Below are 17,033 nucleotides of genomic sequence, written 5' to 3'. Positions count from 1 at the left end.
TCATAGTGCTTGTAATATTGATAGTAGGTTGAGTCACTATGGGGTCCTCAATAAGCGTAATAAGGGAAGTACTGTGCAGACTCTTAGGGCTCTATAGTAAGTCCATACTTTCTATAGCAAACAACTACTCATTACTCCCAAGACAGCTGGCTGCCATAATACTGTGCTCTAGTAGAAACAACATGCCTGATCATAGGACATCAAGCGGCTATATTACTACAGCATCCTAGCATATACAGTACATTATCAGACCTACCAAGTCATAAGGTACAATATGCATACTGTTCATATGATTTAAATGGTGAATTCAGGAGAGAGTTCAAACAGGTTTATAGGTCATGAATGAGTCAGATGAATAGACAGCCTAGATTCCTATGTCATCTATGACCAAGTGATGAATAAGGAGAAAATAAAGTCTGATTCAACCAGATGTAGGGGAAAAAAAAACCCCTCAAATACAACACAAACTAGAAAAGACTAATATAACTATGTTATAAATAATAACATAAAAACACTGAATTGAATGGAAAAGAAAAGAATTAACCTTAGGAAAGTTGCAAAAGAGTGTGTTGGCCATCTTTGTCTAAGATGCAACACAAAAAATCCTATATACAAATATTGTACTGTTAATAAATTTGTTTTTCACAAAGGCATGGATTAGCAATTCTGAAATATTTTATGTGTATTCTAGGAGTGTACACACAAATAAATACAATATATATAGTAAGATGTGATTTCTCAGAAAAAGCAGTTACAGGGCGCCTGGGTGGCTCAGTGGGTTAAGCCGCTGCCTTCGGCTCAGGTCATGATCTCGGGGTCCTGGGATCGAGTCCCGCATCGGGCTCTCTGCTCAGCAGGAGCCTGCTTCCTCCTCTCTCTCTCTCTGCCTGCCTCTCTGCCTACTCGTGATCTCTCTCTGTCAAATAAATAAATAAAATCTTTAAAAAAAAAAAAAAAGAAAAAGCAGTTACAAATAGAGAAAGGGGAAAGACCAGAATAACTCTGTGGTGTTAGATTAGAGTTGGAGTTATCATTATGAATTCATGGTTTTGTATACAAATGCACATAGATAAGGAGATGCAGTAATCTCTCTTCTGTATATATGTAACAATAAATATATTAGGGGCTTGCAAGGAGAATTTTAATTACTGAATGGAGAAATATTATGGAAATATAAAATTACAGCAATTTCTAGGGCCAATTTCATAATGGATGAAAGGGTTGGGTCATAGATCGAATCAGATGAAATCTAACCCAAGGTGAATCCACCTTTCTCTGTTTCTATTCCAACTTTAGCAATTCTTTTAAATCCCAGACACCTTTGGACACCTTTGCAGTAAAGGAGGAGAAAGGAGTGAAATACACAGAGTATTAGCAAAAACTTGGTTGTTCTGAAGATATTTAAATCTAATAAATTTAGGAAAAATAGATCTACCTGGAGCAATGTACTTTACTATAGTTCACTACAGTAGAAATTTGTGACAATTGATAAATTGTTTCCCCTCTGCCTCATCATTTGGAACTTTACTATCTTTCCATAATTCATTAGGAGTAAATCCTTTATGAGCAGGTTGCTATCCTAATATATGCTAATTTTTAATATCTGATATTAGGTGACGATTTTAAAGCCACCTAGAGTACATCAGTACATCAGTATACTTTTCCAGGCTGCATTAAAGTATCACTGACATTACTGGTCCATGTAAATAACAGGATAATGGGCTTAAAACCAGAATTGAATAGCTAATTGTCAAAGTCTCTCTTTTTCTACTTATTTTCCCTACTACTTATTTCTACTCTTTCTATTTTATTATGGTATGTTAATGTGTTTTTGTTTTTGCTTTAATGGTTGTTAAACACTACTAGCTCTGAGGTTAAATAGATGTGGGTTTTAATCCCAGTATTCCCAATTTCTTGATGTCCTAAGTCATGTTAAATTTCCTCTACTGAAATATTCAATGTGAAAAGGGAGAAATGATATTACATTCTTTCTATAATGGCTTTCAAATGAGAGCTAATATTTATTGAAATTCACTGTGTGCCAGATATATTTTTTTTAATTTTTTTTTAAATTTTTTTATAAACATGTATTTTTATCCCCAGGGGTACAGGTCTGTGAATCGCCAGGTTTACACACTTCACAGCACTCACCAAAGCACATACCCTCTCCAATGTCCATAACCCCACCCCCCCTTCTACCAAGCACCCTCCCCCCAGCAACCCTCAATTTGTTTAGTAAGATTAAGAGTCACTTATGGTTTGTCTCCCTCCCAATCCCATCTCGTTTCATTGATTCTTTGATAATGATTTCCATATATATTTTCTGAAATAACCCTCAAAATAATTCTAAACTAAGTACCATTTTTATCCCCATTAAACAGAAGAATCAAATTATTAGAAACTGAGGTAACTTACTCAATGTCACATGTCTTAAAATTATCATGAAGTGTGGCTCTTACTGCTTATCAGAGTCAATAATGTATTTCCAAAATTATTAATTTATTCATGCATTCATTTACTCATTCAAAAAGAATATCTTGTCAGAATCTGTGCTTGATGCCTTCTAAAAATACATATAACTTGGTTTTGTATGAGTATTAACCTTGATAATAAAATTTATAATGATGGAAAAATAACAGTAAATTTCTATAAATGAGAATATACAAATAAAAACTATAAATACTTATCCTCTTCCTCATTCTGCAAATTTTGAATACCCCATTAATTAAAGTCAAAGCATTTTTTGTTTCTCAGTTTCAATGAAAAGCATTACATAACCCCTTTAATAAAATAAAAAAAAAAGCAAGTTCAGGATGTGACTGTATATATTTTGTTGTAATTTCTTTCATTCCTCAAAAGTCATAAATTCAATTTTAGAAATTAGGTGACTGTAAAAAGAAATTTAATAACTGTCACTGTCACAAATGGAGGGAGATGTAAATGACATTCTTTACAATTGCGGGAATGAATTCTAATACTGTATGTTCTCATGATGACCAAAAAGTTGTCATTTTACTCATGCTTTTATATATGAGGGAATATACTTTGTAATATATCCTCTGTCACTCTATTGACTATGTCACGAGTTTCATGCATTTTTAAATAAAATGGAGATATTATTTACACAAAGACAAGGTCAGCAGATTGTTCTACTGAGGGATACTGATCCACAAGGAAAACATATCTGTCAAAGAATACACAAAATAAGAAACTTTTAGTAATGCTTTTGTAGTATGTTCAATGAACAAATGAGGAAAACAATGAATAGAGAAAATTTATGTTTATCTTAAAGAATATTTTGACATGGATCTTTACCTTTTTACTATGAACAGATGATTAAAAAATAATATGAGTTATGGCAGAAGACAGAAATTTAAAAATGTAGACTACAGAAAAAAGAAATAGAAGGTAGAAATAGGTAAAGACAAATTCAGTAAAGAAAGAAAAAAAGAAGAAAACGATAGTTAAAAACACAAGAAACAACTGCAAATATAAAGACAGACAGATATGGGGAGAAAAACTAAAAATGAAATACATAAAGAAAGAGCTGCGTGTGTCTTCAATAAAGCTTGTGGTATTAGTAATTTACTCATAAAACTTCATTGAAGCTTCCAAATATAATTACTGCATATCACTTCCCTTTAAGAAACTGAATATTTCAGGGGCGCCTGGGTGGCTCAGTGGTTTAAGCCTCTGCCTTCAGCTCAGGTCATGATCTCAGGGTCCTGGGATGGAGCCCCATATCGGGCTCTCTGCTCAGTGGGGAGCCTGCTTCCCCCTCTCTCTCTGCCTGCCTTCTGCCTACTTGTGATCTCTATCAAATAAATAAATAAAAATCTTAAAAAAAAAAAAAAGAAACTGAATATTTCAGTAGTTCTTATACAGTTCTTCAAATATTTTTATCTAACGTTCCTAAATATAATTGGAATGCACCAACCACATCATCTGATATTTTATACATTTATATACTATACTATACTATACTATACTATAGTGATAAATTGAGTGATTATGGAGTTGAGAAAATCCTAATGCTTTCTACAGTAGAAACAATACAAAATGAATACAAAGTTTTATATTAAGCCTGCTAGGAGGCACCTAGGTGGCTCAGTTGGTTAGGCGACTGCTTTTGGCTCAGGTCATGATCCCAGAGTCCCGGTTACCCAGGGTGTCTGCTGCTCCTTCTGACTTCCTCCCCTCTCATGCTCTCTCTCTCTCTCTCTCAATAAATTAAAAACTTAAAAAAAAAAAAAAAGGCTCCTAGCAAGTTGCTTGGCATAGATAAGTCATAATCTAGTTTATTTTTGCCCAGAGTGGGGTAGTAGAAGACTGCCCACAGATCACCCACAAGTCCAGGACAGTGTATGGAGTTGATGTTGTTACAGCCTACTGTCAGGCTAAAAGCTTGTTACTGAGATAAAAAGGCCTAATAGTCCTTGGTAGAACCAGAGCCAACACTGATGTTCCAGAGCAAACCAGAGCCCCTTCAGGTCAAGTAGGATACCCTAAAACCCAAGGCAGACCTATGAACAGACCCATAATGGACCATCAGGAATTTATCTGGATAAAATTTATCCAAAGGGTAAAAGAGTCAGGGGCAGACAAGAGATTAAAAACAGGAAGGAAGGGGGGCGCCTGGGTGGCTCAGTGGGTTAGGCAGCTTCCTTCGGCTCGGGTCATGATCTCAGGGTCCTGGGATCGAGTCCCGCATTGGGCTCTCTGCTCAGCAGGGAGCCTGCTTCCTCCTCTCTCTCTCTGCCTGCCGCTCTGCCTACTTGTAATCTCTCTCTGTCAAATAAATAAATAAAATCTAAAAAAAAAAAAAAAAAAAAAAAAAACGGAAGGAAGGAAGGATTGAGAGAGAGAGAGAGAAAGAAAGGAAGGAAGGAAGGAAGGGATGGAGGGAAGGAGGAAGGAAGGAAGGAAGAAAGGAAGAAATACAAGCCATTCTAAAAAGATTTGTTTAAAAAGACAATGAAAATGGGACTGATATACTTGAAACATGGGGGCTAACTGTGCTGTCCCAAGGAAAGGCTGCTATTAACAGTGTAAACGCAAATCACATTCCCTTGGATGTAGACTGAGAAAGCTCGGAAGGTGAGAGTATTGCCTACCAGGTAACCCAGGTGCCCCTTTCATGTTCCCCACTGCCTCCTTGTCCTGTAGCCACTTAGAAAGTCTGCATTATGAGTTTTCAGACAAAAACAGAAAGTAAAAATTATGGATCCAGGTAGCTGTAAGAGAAAGGAAAAAAAAAAAAACCCAAAAAACGCTGTTTTTAAAAAATACCTAGATACAGGGAGAGAAAATAAAAGGTAAGTGTACAAATTAAATTACATATAATGAATGTAATATACAATATTGTATATATATCATATGTTTTGTGTGTATATATATATATATATATATATATATATATATATATATATAACTAAATCAAAACAACCATGTATAATTTGACCCAACTGGGAATCAAAGACTTGCTAAAAGAATTTATGTAACAAACAAATAAAAGGGGCACTGACTGGGTTTTATGCCTCTACAAAATCCGTTTTAGATTAACATCTTCTAAATGAACATCTTCTAAAATGACATAGCTTCATGGACTTAATAAATACTGGTGCTCAAGTTATAGTTTTTATTTATTTATTTATTTTCAAATATTTTATTTATTTATTTGACAGAGAAAGAGACAACAAGAGAGGGAACACAAGCGGTGGTGGGAGTAGGAGAGGGAGAAGCAGCCTTCCCACTGAGCAGGGAGCCCAACGCAGGGCTCTATCCCAGGACCCTGGCATCATGACCCGAGTCCAAGGCAGATGCTTAACGACTGAGCCACCCAGGTGCACCCTTCCCATTAAATTTAAACATGGTACTTTCTATAATCTTAGGAAAGTAACTAAACATAACATAGAGAAAAAAATAGGGATAATTCACTTACATATAGCCATGCCTAAATTTCCCACTATTATGTGTCCATTGCCCTAAAATACCCCATAGTTGCCAAAGACACTCAAACACAATAAGTAATAAACTGAAATTAATTTAAAATTTTGACATTTACAAACTGGCTTGATAAAATGGGCCTTCATGGATCTCTATTTAAAATGTGATTATGTTCCAATTCAATTTAAAATAGGGTCTTCAAGTATTGAAACTTATCATATAAGTTTATATATGGTTATGTCCACTGCCGCCCCATTAGGCACCAATTTTGCCTGTTCTTAAACATGGAGGGAATACATTGCACCTCATAGCGGATTACTACAATCTTAATAATGTGGTCCACTAAGTCAAATATGCCCAAATCCAATGTTATTAAATTACTTATTCCATTCAAAGAATAACTGTTAAACTATTTTTCACTTAGAAGAATATCATTTTCAGTATCTGTTTCAAAAGGCTCTTAGTTTGTCTTTACCCTCAAAAAGTCATCACACATCTTTTTTAAGCTATCGGGGAGCAGGTACCTAAACAGCTTTGCCATTACACACAATCTTTATAGACAAAATATTAACTGAATCTTCCTTTTTCTAAGAGTACAGGTGTATGGCATTAAATTGATGACATCTTCCTCCAAAATTTGACACATTCATTAAGGACATACAAGTCAAATATGGAATAGTCCTTTTTGGGTTCTGGTGGGAACATATTCCTCATTTACAAATTTTACTTAATCTCACTGACTATGCTAGTTATAAATCAGTATACCTTAAATGGGGAACTTTCAATGAAAGGCTGCAGAATATGTAAAAATTAAAGTCAACAGACACTCCTCTTAGTGTCCTCAGAGACTCTTCACTGTAGAGGTTTTTACAACCTCCTCTCATGTATCCTGGAGTCTCTGGACATACCTATAATGGCCAAAAGTTGCCTAAGAGCTTCTGATGCAAAATATTGCCTCTCTCAACCATATAGTATATACAATTAAAGTAAAAGTTGCTGACTTCATACAAGACTTTCTTGGAAACAGAGGCTGTCACAGACCCTTAGCCTATGACTCTCCATACCCATCCACGCACTATACCTTGGATCTCAGAAGCGATACCCTAGAAGCTAAGCATGGCTACTTAGATGTCTTTAACACAGAATGGAGCTAAACCTAAGCCCTCTGGTATACTCCACCTGCAGGAGGAGGTAGCCTTGTGTCCTCAGTCTAATGCTATGGTGCTATAGAAGATCACCCTTCCTCAGAATCTTTGGCTTCTGAAGGGCCCCTTAAGACTGAGTTAGGAGCAATGGGAGTTCATCGCCTATACTGTAGACAATGACACTATCATTAATACTGGAACTCAATGGAATTTGCTGCTTTTTGTCTTTTAGCCATGATGTCTCTGGTATAGGATGAAACCCAAGGGTCAATACAACTGGCCAAACGTCAGGAAGTGATCTTAGGTGGGATTCTCGAGCCAACAAACACATTTATCCTAAACTACTGTTCCATTACCTAAGAGTTTTTCCTTACAGAGCAAAGAAATCAGGAATCTCTTGCCTTATAGATAATGTAAGTCTCCTCAAACATATCCTTTTTATTTTTGTATTAATTTTAGTACATCATTAGTTTTTGATGTAGCGTTCAATAAACATCTCCCTTTAAACACCAATCAAATGCACCCCTAAATGGATCTGTATCTTTCCCAGGCATCAGGCATTGATATCTCTTAATTTAAGGCCCCTTGATGAACTTATACTTCACACCAATTTTTAAAAATATTCCAATAGATCTTTCCTCCCTAGATTTAAAAAGAACACATCTCTCCTCTATGTAATATGAAAACTCACTATATATTAGGCCTTTTAATAATGTCTATTATTATTTTTATAAATTTTTCATCTTGCCTATAACCCATAAGAGATGAAGTCCAGATCAAGGTACATAGTCTCCTGGGACCCTTTAACCATAGACGGCCCCATAGGCTAGGTGACTGTTGTGGAATCCTAAACTTTTACTACCCCAAAATTCTCCCTCAGTATTTGGTTATAGAAGGTGAATAATTAATCTAGGCTCTCCCTCTGGTCCCCCTCAGGAAATTAAAATTAGTACTATAGGGCTATTTCCACAGATAGTGTAGGTTACCAAAAGGAGAGAGAGAGAAAACTCAGTAAATAATCATATCCAGAGATAATAAAATCAATACTATATCCCATGATGATGAAAGCAGACAGTGCCTCCTTGGTAACACTACATGCTGAAGGAATACCAAAAGCAAACCGCAAAAGCCTGACAAGTGCAGCTGCACATGACAACTGTCTGCTGGTCTTACAACTATTGGTCTGGATGTTTTCATTGGTTTGCAATACAGAAGACCAAACCCTCCAAATATGCTGTAGTTCCAACCAAACGTGGCAAATGCTGAGACCCCTATGCCACTTAATCTGGCCAGTATAAGTCCTATAATCCAAAGACCTCTCTGCCTTGCCCATCACCAAACAAACAAACACATCAAGGAAAGGGTTCATACTATTGGCCAAATTAGTTGGCCTACCTTTAAGTGAATAGTTCTGGGGCTCCAACCTTAGCTACATAATACCACAGAGTTAGAAAAAGAAAACCCACATAAATTTGAGTGAGTACTTATTTAGAAAAGGTATTTCAGTCCCATGTCCCAGATGACATCACTCAGCTCAGGACCTCATTGCTGGATATGACATCACATCAGATGACAGCACTCTAGCCTAAGACTTCAAGATCTACCATAGGAAATGACTTTCCCCTCTGTGTCAAAGAGGACTCCAAACCAGACACTAAAACCTTTAACACTGACAGGCTACTTCTCCTAAGATTCTGGAAAATTGGGACAGAAGATCGTTATTGCTTCCTTCAATGTTAGGGATTCTATCATGCTTCTTGAGCTTGTTTTTCTGCTCATATCGTGTTATACCACTTACTTTCAACAAAATGTACACCCCTAGACCCCCATTCTTAAATAGACATCTGGTAGAGGTTACTGCTATCTGCACTATACTAAAAATTGACAGTATCGCTTTCTCCAGAAGGGACCTATTTTGTCATGCCCCTAGGGAGAGGACAAACCGTCAGTGCCTTCTCATACTCACCCTCCTCTACCTTTCTACCACAATCTCCTATTCAGTGTCTCAACCATGGACAAAACAACCACCCCTTCCCCTTGATTACACACAAATACCATGAAACTTGCTAAATATATCTTACTAAACCATTAGTTTATACCCTCTAACAACATAACTTCAACTGTCACACTGACTCAAAAAATACAAGATATTATCAACAATATTTTGTCAAAAGATAGGTGATTGATAGATAGATAGATAGATGGACTTACAGATATAGATATGATACTTTTAACACACATTACAACTCCATCAAGATACTGTTAGAAATCCTCAAAATTTCAGATCTGTTTAATGGCTAATGTCATATAAATGAGAAATGTAGTTATGGGCTAGCCTTGAAGGACTCCTTATAATTCTATTTACGTCTCTCCTTTTTACTCTCATAATAAAATGTTATTTTTATTGTTTAGGGCTACTAATATCCCAAATTAGTCTGAAAGTCTTCTTTCTTCTTTAGGATACTCAAATATCCCAAATAATCAAGCTCAAAACAGATGTAGATGTCAAGCAGTCAATTATAATATAAATTTTAAAAACAGCATCTTGACACAGTTTTCAGGCCCCCGGCTAAAAGTCAATCATTTGCCTTTCCTGAGAGCTGATTAAATCCACAGGCTCAACCACTTCCCTTTTGAGATTCTCACACTCTGAGCTAGTATACACCTATCAGGGGCGCCTTCGTGGCTCAGTGGGTTAAGCCTCTGCCTTCAGCTCAGGTCATGATCTCAGGGTCTTGGGATCGAGCCCTGTATCAGGCTCTCTGCTCAGTGTGGAGCCTGCTTCCCCCTCTATCTCTGCCTGCTGCTCTGCTTGCTTGTGATCTCTGTCTGTCAAATAAATAAATAAAATCTTGAAAAAAACAAAAACTACTATACACCTATCATTAACTGTCTCAGGCCAGGTACCAGAAAACCGTCAACAGCCTGTATGCCCTAGAGCAAACTTAAATTGTTCAAATTAGCCAATCTTAAACCTGCTAACCCTAATCTACCTTTTCTTTCTGCAGAAATACAATGAAGGTGCTTGCCCACATTTCCCCCATCTCTCACTTTGCCTTATGACTAACCTATGTGCTTTCCCTGAGTGGTCCTGCATGATGTGCTGTGTTCTCAAGGAGAACTATGAGTATAACAAAATTATAAAAGTCTTTCCAGTTTCTCACTTGATCTGTGTCTGGCCTCAAAATACCTTAATCAAGGCAATATGGTTAAAACACAAGCAGATTAGACAAGATTGAAGGGCACTAAATTAAGAGTAGATTAAGGAGATGGGTAAGAAGCTTGTTTGACTGCTGCTACAGTCATTCAACCATCATTTCTTGCATAATTTCTATTAGGCACTGTTGTAAACACTGGGTACAAACCAGCTAAGCTAACAGACCAAAATCTATCTCTTTATTAAAGGACACATTCTAGTTGAAGAAGACCCTACATATACAATAAAGATAGAAAAACAAAGTTAAACTATTTTTAAACAGAATGTTCAGAAACAGTTTTGGAGAGTAGATGACATTTGAACAAAGAAATAAAGGAGGCAATTAAGTTAGACATATATGAAAATTTGGAGGAAAGTTGAAATGTGAAAGAAAAATCACTGTAAAGCCCCTAATAGTAGAGCACGGCAGGAAAGTATGAGTGGTCACAAGGCCACAGATGCAGTGTAAATGAGTGGTATAACTGCCAAAAGATCCAGGTCTCTAGGAAGTGGTAATGACCTTATCCTTTACAAGGATCATTTTTCTTTCTATAAAATAAAATAACACAAGCCAGGCACAATATTTGGGAGGCAATGTGTAAACATTCTGGTACAGATATTCCTTGTGACAGTCAACATTGCTTTACATTGTCTTAAATGGTCTTGAGCCTGATGAAATTAAGATGGAACGAGGATCTAGTATTTGCAGCAGCAAAGACAATAGCTTTTCCTCTACCCAAGAACGCATACAGAAAAAAACCAAGATGCTTCCTGCAGCCATAGATAACTCTCCAGGACTCTCACTTTGAATACCTTCTTCCTAAGATTTAAGAGAACAGTGGTTTACTGTCTCTTTTCTTCCCATCTCCTTACTCTCTCTGGCTTTTCTGTCTTCCTCTTCTTGCCCTCCTCTTCCTCCCCTTAATCATCACTTTTGGGGAGTTCATTATAGATCCTGGATATCAACCTTTTGTCTGTACTGTCATTTGCAAATATCTTCTCCCATTCCGTGGGTTGCCTCTTTGGTTTTTTGACTGTTTCCTTTGCTGTGCAGAAGCTTTTGATTTTGATGAAGTCCCAAAAGTTTATTTTCGCTTTTGTTTCCTTTGCCTTTGGAGACATATCTTGAAAGAAGTTGCTGTGGCTGATATCAAAGAGATTACTGCTTATGTTCTCCTCTAGGATTCTGATGGATTCCTGTCTCACGTTGAGGTCTTTTATCCATTTTGAGTTTATCTTTGTGTACGGTGTAAGAGAATGGTTGAGTTTCATTCTTCTACATATAGCTGTCCAGTTTTCCCAGCACCATTTAATGAACTCCTTAAACTCAACACACATGAAATAGGCAAACATATCAAAAAATGGGAAGAAGATATGAACAGACACTTACCCAATCAAAACATACAAATGGCTATCAGACACATGAAAAAATGTTCATCATCATTAGCCCTCAGGGAGATTCAAATTAAAACCACATTGAGATATCACCTTACACCAGTTAGAATGGCCAAAATTAACAAAACAGGAAACAACATGTGTTGGAGAGGATGTGGAGAAAAGGGAACCCTCTTACACTGTTGGTGGGAATGCAAGTTGATGCAGCCTCTTTGGAGAACAGTGTGGAGATTCCTCAAGAAATTAAAAATAGAACTTCCCTATGACCCTGTAATTGCATTCCTGGGTATTTACCCCAAAGATACAGATGTCGTGTAAAGAAGGGCCATCTGTATCCCAATGTTTATAGCAGCAATGGCCATGGTCGCCAAACTATGGAAAGAACCAAGATGCCCTTCAACGGACGAATGGATAAGAAAGATGTGGTCCATATACACTATGGAGTATTATGCCTCCATCAGAAAGGATGAATACCCAACTTTTGTAGCAACATGGATGGGACTGGAAGAGATTGTGCTGAGTGAAGTTAGTCAAGCAGAGAGAGTTAATTATCATATGGTTTCACTTATTTGTGGAGCATAACAAATATCATGGAGGACAAGGAGTGTTAGAGAGAAGGGAGTTGGGGTAAATTGGAAGGGGAGGTGATGAGAGACTATGGACTCTGAAAAACAATCTGAGGGGTTTGAAGTGGCGGGAGGGTCGGAGGTTGGGGTACCAGGTGGTGGGTATTATAGAGGGCACGGATTGCATGGAGCACTGGGTGTGGTGAAAAAATAATGAATACTGTTTTTCTGAAAATAAATAAATTAAAAAAAAAAGAAACCATATAAAAAAAAAAAGAAGTCATTCAATCATATTTAAATTTCAAAAAGAGAATCAGCCTTTTAAAGAAATCTACCAAAATCGCATAAATCTAGACTATTATGTATGTCACAATGGATGTCCTTTAGGTGATGCATGTCGGCATTTAGAATATGTCTCACAAGTAAAAAAAAAAAAGCGTTCTATGAACACAATAAAAACCAGATGTTGGGGCGCCTAGGTGGCTCAGTGGATTAAGATGCTGCCTTCGGCTCAGGTCATGATCTCAGTGTCCTGGGATCGAGCCCCGCATCGGGCTCTCTGCTCAGTGGGGAGCCTACTTCCCGTTCTCTCTCTGCCTAACTCTCTGCCTACTTGTGATCTCTGTCAAATAAATAAATAAAATCTTAAAAAAAAAATCATCACTTTTGGGGAGTAAAAAACTTGACTTGATGCCAGAAAAACAAATAAAAAACGGTAACCACAAAGAAAATATCTGTCAAATACACACAAAAGGGAAACAAGAGGGGAAATGAAGCATATCACTACAAAAAAAATTTAGTAAAACACAAAGTAAAGTAATAAAGAGGAAAGGAAGGACCAAAGGTACAAGATAAACAGAAAGCAATCAACAAAATGGCAATAAGAAACCCTTCCATCCTCATAACTACCTTAAATGTGAATGGATTAGGCTTCCCAATTCAAAGACACAGATTTAATAGATTTTTTAAAAAACCAGGATCCAACTCTAATGTAAATTATTAAATGTAATATAAATGGATTAAACTCCCCAATTAAAAGACATAGATAGAATAAAAAAAAAAAAAGACAGGTTCCAATTATATGCTGTCTACAAGAAACTCACTTTGGATTTATGGACACCATTTTAGTTAGCCTGGGCCACCACAACAAAATACAATAAACCGGGTGGCTTTAACAATAAACATTTATATCTCACAATTCTGAAGGCTGGGGAGCCCAAGACCAAAGCACTCCAGATTCTGTTCCTGGTGAGAATTTTCTTGCCCAGCCAGCCAACTTCTTTCTTGCTATGTCCTCACATGGCCTTTCCAAGCTGCTTATGAAAATAGAGAAAGAGACAGACACAGAGAAAAGAGACAGAAAGAGAAAGCAAACGCTCAGATATCTACTCTTGAGGGATTAATCCCATCATCAAAGTTCCACTTTCATGACCTCATCTAAATACAATTACTTTCCAAAGGCCACATTAACACATACCATCATATAGTGAATTAGGGTTTCAACATATGAATTTGGGGTTAGGGAGGTGGGAATAGTCAATCCCTAGAAGACTCACAAAAGCTGAAAGTGAAAGGATGGGAAAAAGTATTCCATGTAAATGATAACCAAAAAAGATCAGTGGTGGCTATACTAATATCAATCAAAATAGATTTTAAGTCAGACTGTTAACAAAAGACAAAAAAAGATATTAAGGAAAGTATTATACATACTCCCTCACATAAAAATTAACATCTATTAACTTTTTTTATCTTTAATTTAAGAAATTGCAGAAGATATGATTTTCAATCTACTTCAAATATTACATTTTAAATTAAATCAGGGACATCACTGTTTTAAATGAATCCAATGGAATCTGTATAACATAACAATCTGATACTATTATCCATTTGGAAATGGTGCATGGACAGGATCTTCTTAAACAGTGGATATTTAACAATATTCCTTTTCTCCTTGAGCTTGTCCTTTCATTCTAATATCCCAAGAAACTTTATGATAATATAACTTTTTTTCCTTGAAAATCCTTATTAATCATTTTATAATTTTTATCTGTACAAAATAGGTATATATACACCAAAATTCAAAACTTTTTAAAATAAAATCAATTTCCTGAAAACTATTAGCTGCTATGAAGGACACACCTTGGAATTTTTCACAGAATTAATACATAATTAAAAGGACAAACTAAACAGAAAGAAAATAAGATTTATTGGTGATATAATTTTAATATAAGTACAAAATAACAGTTATACTGTATTAGTTAATACTATTTCCTACATTGCACATGCAAAAATTTTAATAACTGCAAGAAATAATTTCAACCCTAGAAGTTGAAGTTTTTACTGCAGAGGCTGAACTTGCTCTAGGTAAGTTAAATACAATGATTAAACAAAATAAGAATCCCAATCTTTTTAAACTGGCTGAAGAAAATTGCAAAGGAGGAATTTTGCATTTGAGATACAGAGCATGATATAGTTAAATGTAGTCTTTGGGGAGCATTGCTTCAATGTGATTAATCAGCTAATCAAAACCAGTTTTGTTTCAGATTCCTTATTAGCTCAAGATAGGGTTTTCCATATACCATCTGGATAAAGTATCCAGGGTCCAGAGAGAGTTTCCTTTCTTTGAAAAATTGTCTTCAATGCCTCTTTTTGAAACAAAGCTGGAAAAATTTGTATAATTTTTTATAATACATTTTCACTTGACAAACAGAAGACTTTACTGTTCAGTTTCCCTGGCTGGAATATCTGAAGGAATCCATGATTCTTAATTAATAAGCTACTAAGATTTATTATCTATGCAGAGAAGTGGAATTGTGAGCAACTAATATAAATAGCTCAAAAACATTCTTAGAAAATGTAATGTCATATGACTTTGATTTTAGGAGGTACATTTACTGCTCTAATAAAATTATGCATATATCAAACAGCTCTGCATTCATCAATAATTCTTGATTTCCAAACATTTCTATATCAGAATAAGTTAATATGCCCCAAAAAGGGAGGAGGAGGGAGAAACCCCAGGAATCAAACTAAGCCCATTAAGTTAGAATTCTCTTGGATTGGTGTAATGGGTAGAAGAATGAATTGAACCTTGGCCTATAGGCAAAAGTAGAATGAAAAAAGAAGGAAAAGGAAGGGGAGTGGAGAGGAGGGGAGGGGAGTGGAGGGGAGAATGAAGAAGTAGAGAAAGAAGGTAGGATGGGCCAGCAGAATGGAATGGACTGAATGTTTGTGTCCTCCCCCACTTGTATATTGAAATCCTAAGCCCCAAGGTGGTGATATTAGCCAATGAGACTTTGGGAGGTAATTAGGTGATGAGGGTAGAGCCCTCATGAATGGGACAAGTGCTCTTATAAAAGGGAGTTCAGAAAGTTCTCTCATCTTCTTCATGCCTTGTGAAGATACAGTAGAAAGACGACCATCTATGAACCAGGAGGCAGGCTGTCACCAGACACTGACACCTTAATTTTAAATTTCCCAGCCTGTAAAACTGTAAGAAATAGATGTTTGTTAAGCCATGCAGCCTATGGTATTCTGTTATAGGAGTCCAAATTAAGATAAAGGAAGAAAGGAAAAGAAGTGCCATTTCTACAAGTTGGTTGTACTGATAGTCTTTCAGTCACAGCCTGCATTTCTCTTGGAAATACATATAATTTATTTCTAAAGATTCCTGATCATATATGTGAATTTGCTACATTCTTCTACTGGGGCAGAAGTTATGCTCTCTTTTATTCATAAACTCTTTATCTGCCCCTAGGGGCAGAATTACGGTCTAAGGTATACAGGAAATATGAATACACAGATATCAAGAGAACATAATATGTCATAGTATCTATTGATCATTATTAAGGACTGAAGATATTCTAATTTAATAGTCCTTTACACACCAGACACAAAAATGATTAAGATAATTTTTGCCTATAACTTACAAATTGGTTCCTTGAGAATGGTATCATAATTTAGTCTCTTCATTTTCAATATAAATACTAGGGAAATTGACATATTTTTAAGTTAGTTTTATTACATAAAATAATTCATACTGAGAATCCATAATGTCATATTTATTTATTTTAATTAACTGTCAAAGAACACTTACATATGTCAGGTATATTTAAAGAACTTTCCAATACGTCTACCCCTTTGTGCCTCAGTGCCCTTCTTCATATAATAGAAATGATATTAGAACTTATCTCATTGTGTTAAATGACTTAAAAGTTAATAAATGTGATATTAAAAAGCATTTTCCAATTACAAATATCTTTACATGTTTCAGGCATTTGTTCAACTTGACCTTAAATTGTGGAAAAAATTATAATTTTGTTACATAAAGGCCGATATAATTTTTTCTCTGTGACACTGTAGGGGTATATTATAATTATTTAACCAGCATACTATTAACATTTAAGTTATCATTTTCTTTGCTATCTGTGTATTTATTTATGCTCTTCCACACAATCTTATTTTGTATATTACCAAATATACAACTGTCATATAAAGATCTAAAAGGTGCAAAGGTTTTGTCCATTGTTAACTTTTATAACTCTCAATATTAATGGATCTAATTCATAAACAACATGGACTCTGAGGAATTATCCTTAACAAGTAGTTTATAATTTGATCTCAATAGTATACACATTTTTAGTATATTCATATAGAGGGCTTTGTTTACTACATGATGATTACAGTAGGTAAAAATATACAGGTAAGTATATTTAGTGGTCAGTGGGACAATATACATTCTGTGGAGGATACTTGAGAAGATTTATTTATGTTTAACAAAAAATA

This window comes from Mustela lutreola, chromosome 7, assembly GCF_030435805.1.
Source record: "Mustela lutreola isolate mMusLut2 chromosome 7, mMusLut2.pri, whole genome shotgun sequence".
Lineage (NCBI taxonomy): Eukaryota > Metazoa > Chordata > Mammalia > Carnivora > Mustelidae > Mustela > Mustela lutreola.
The sequence above is the reverse complement of the archived record's forward strand: the minus strand, read 5'-3'. Positions refer to the sequence as shown.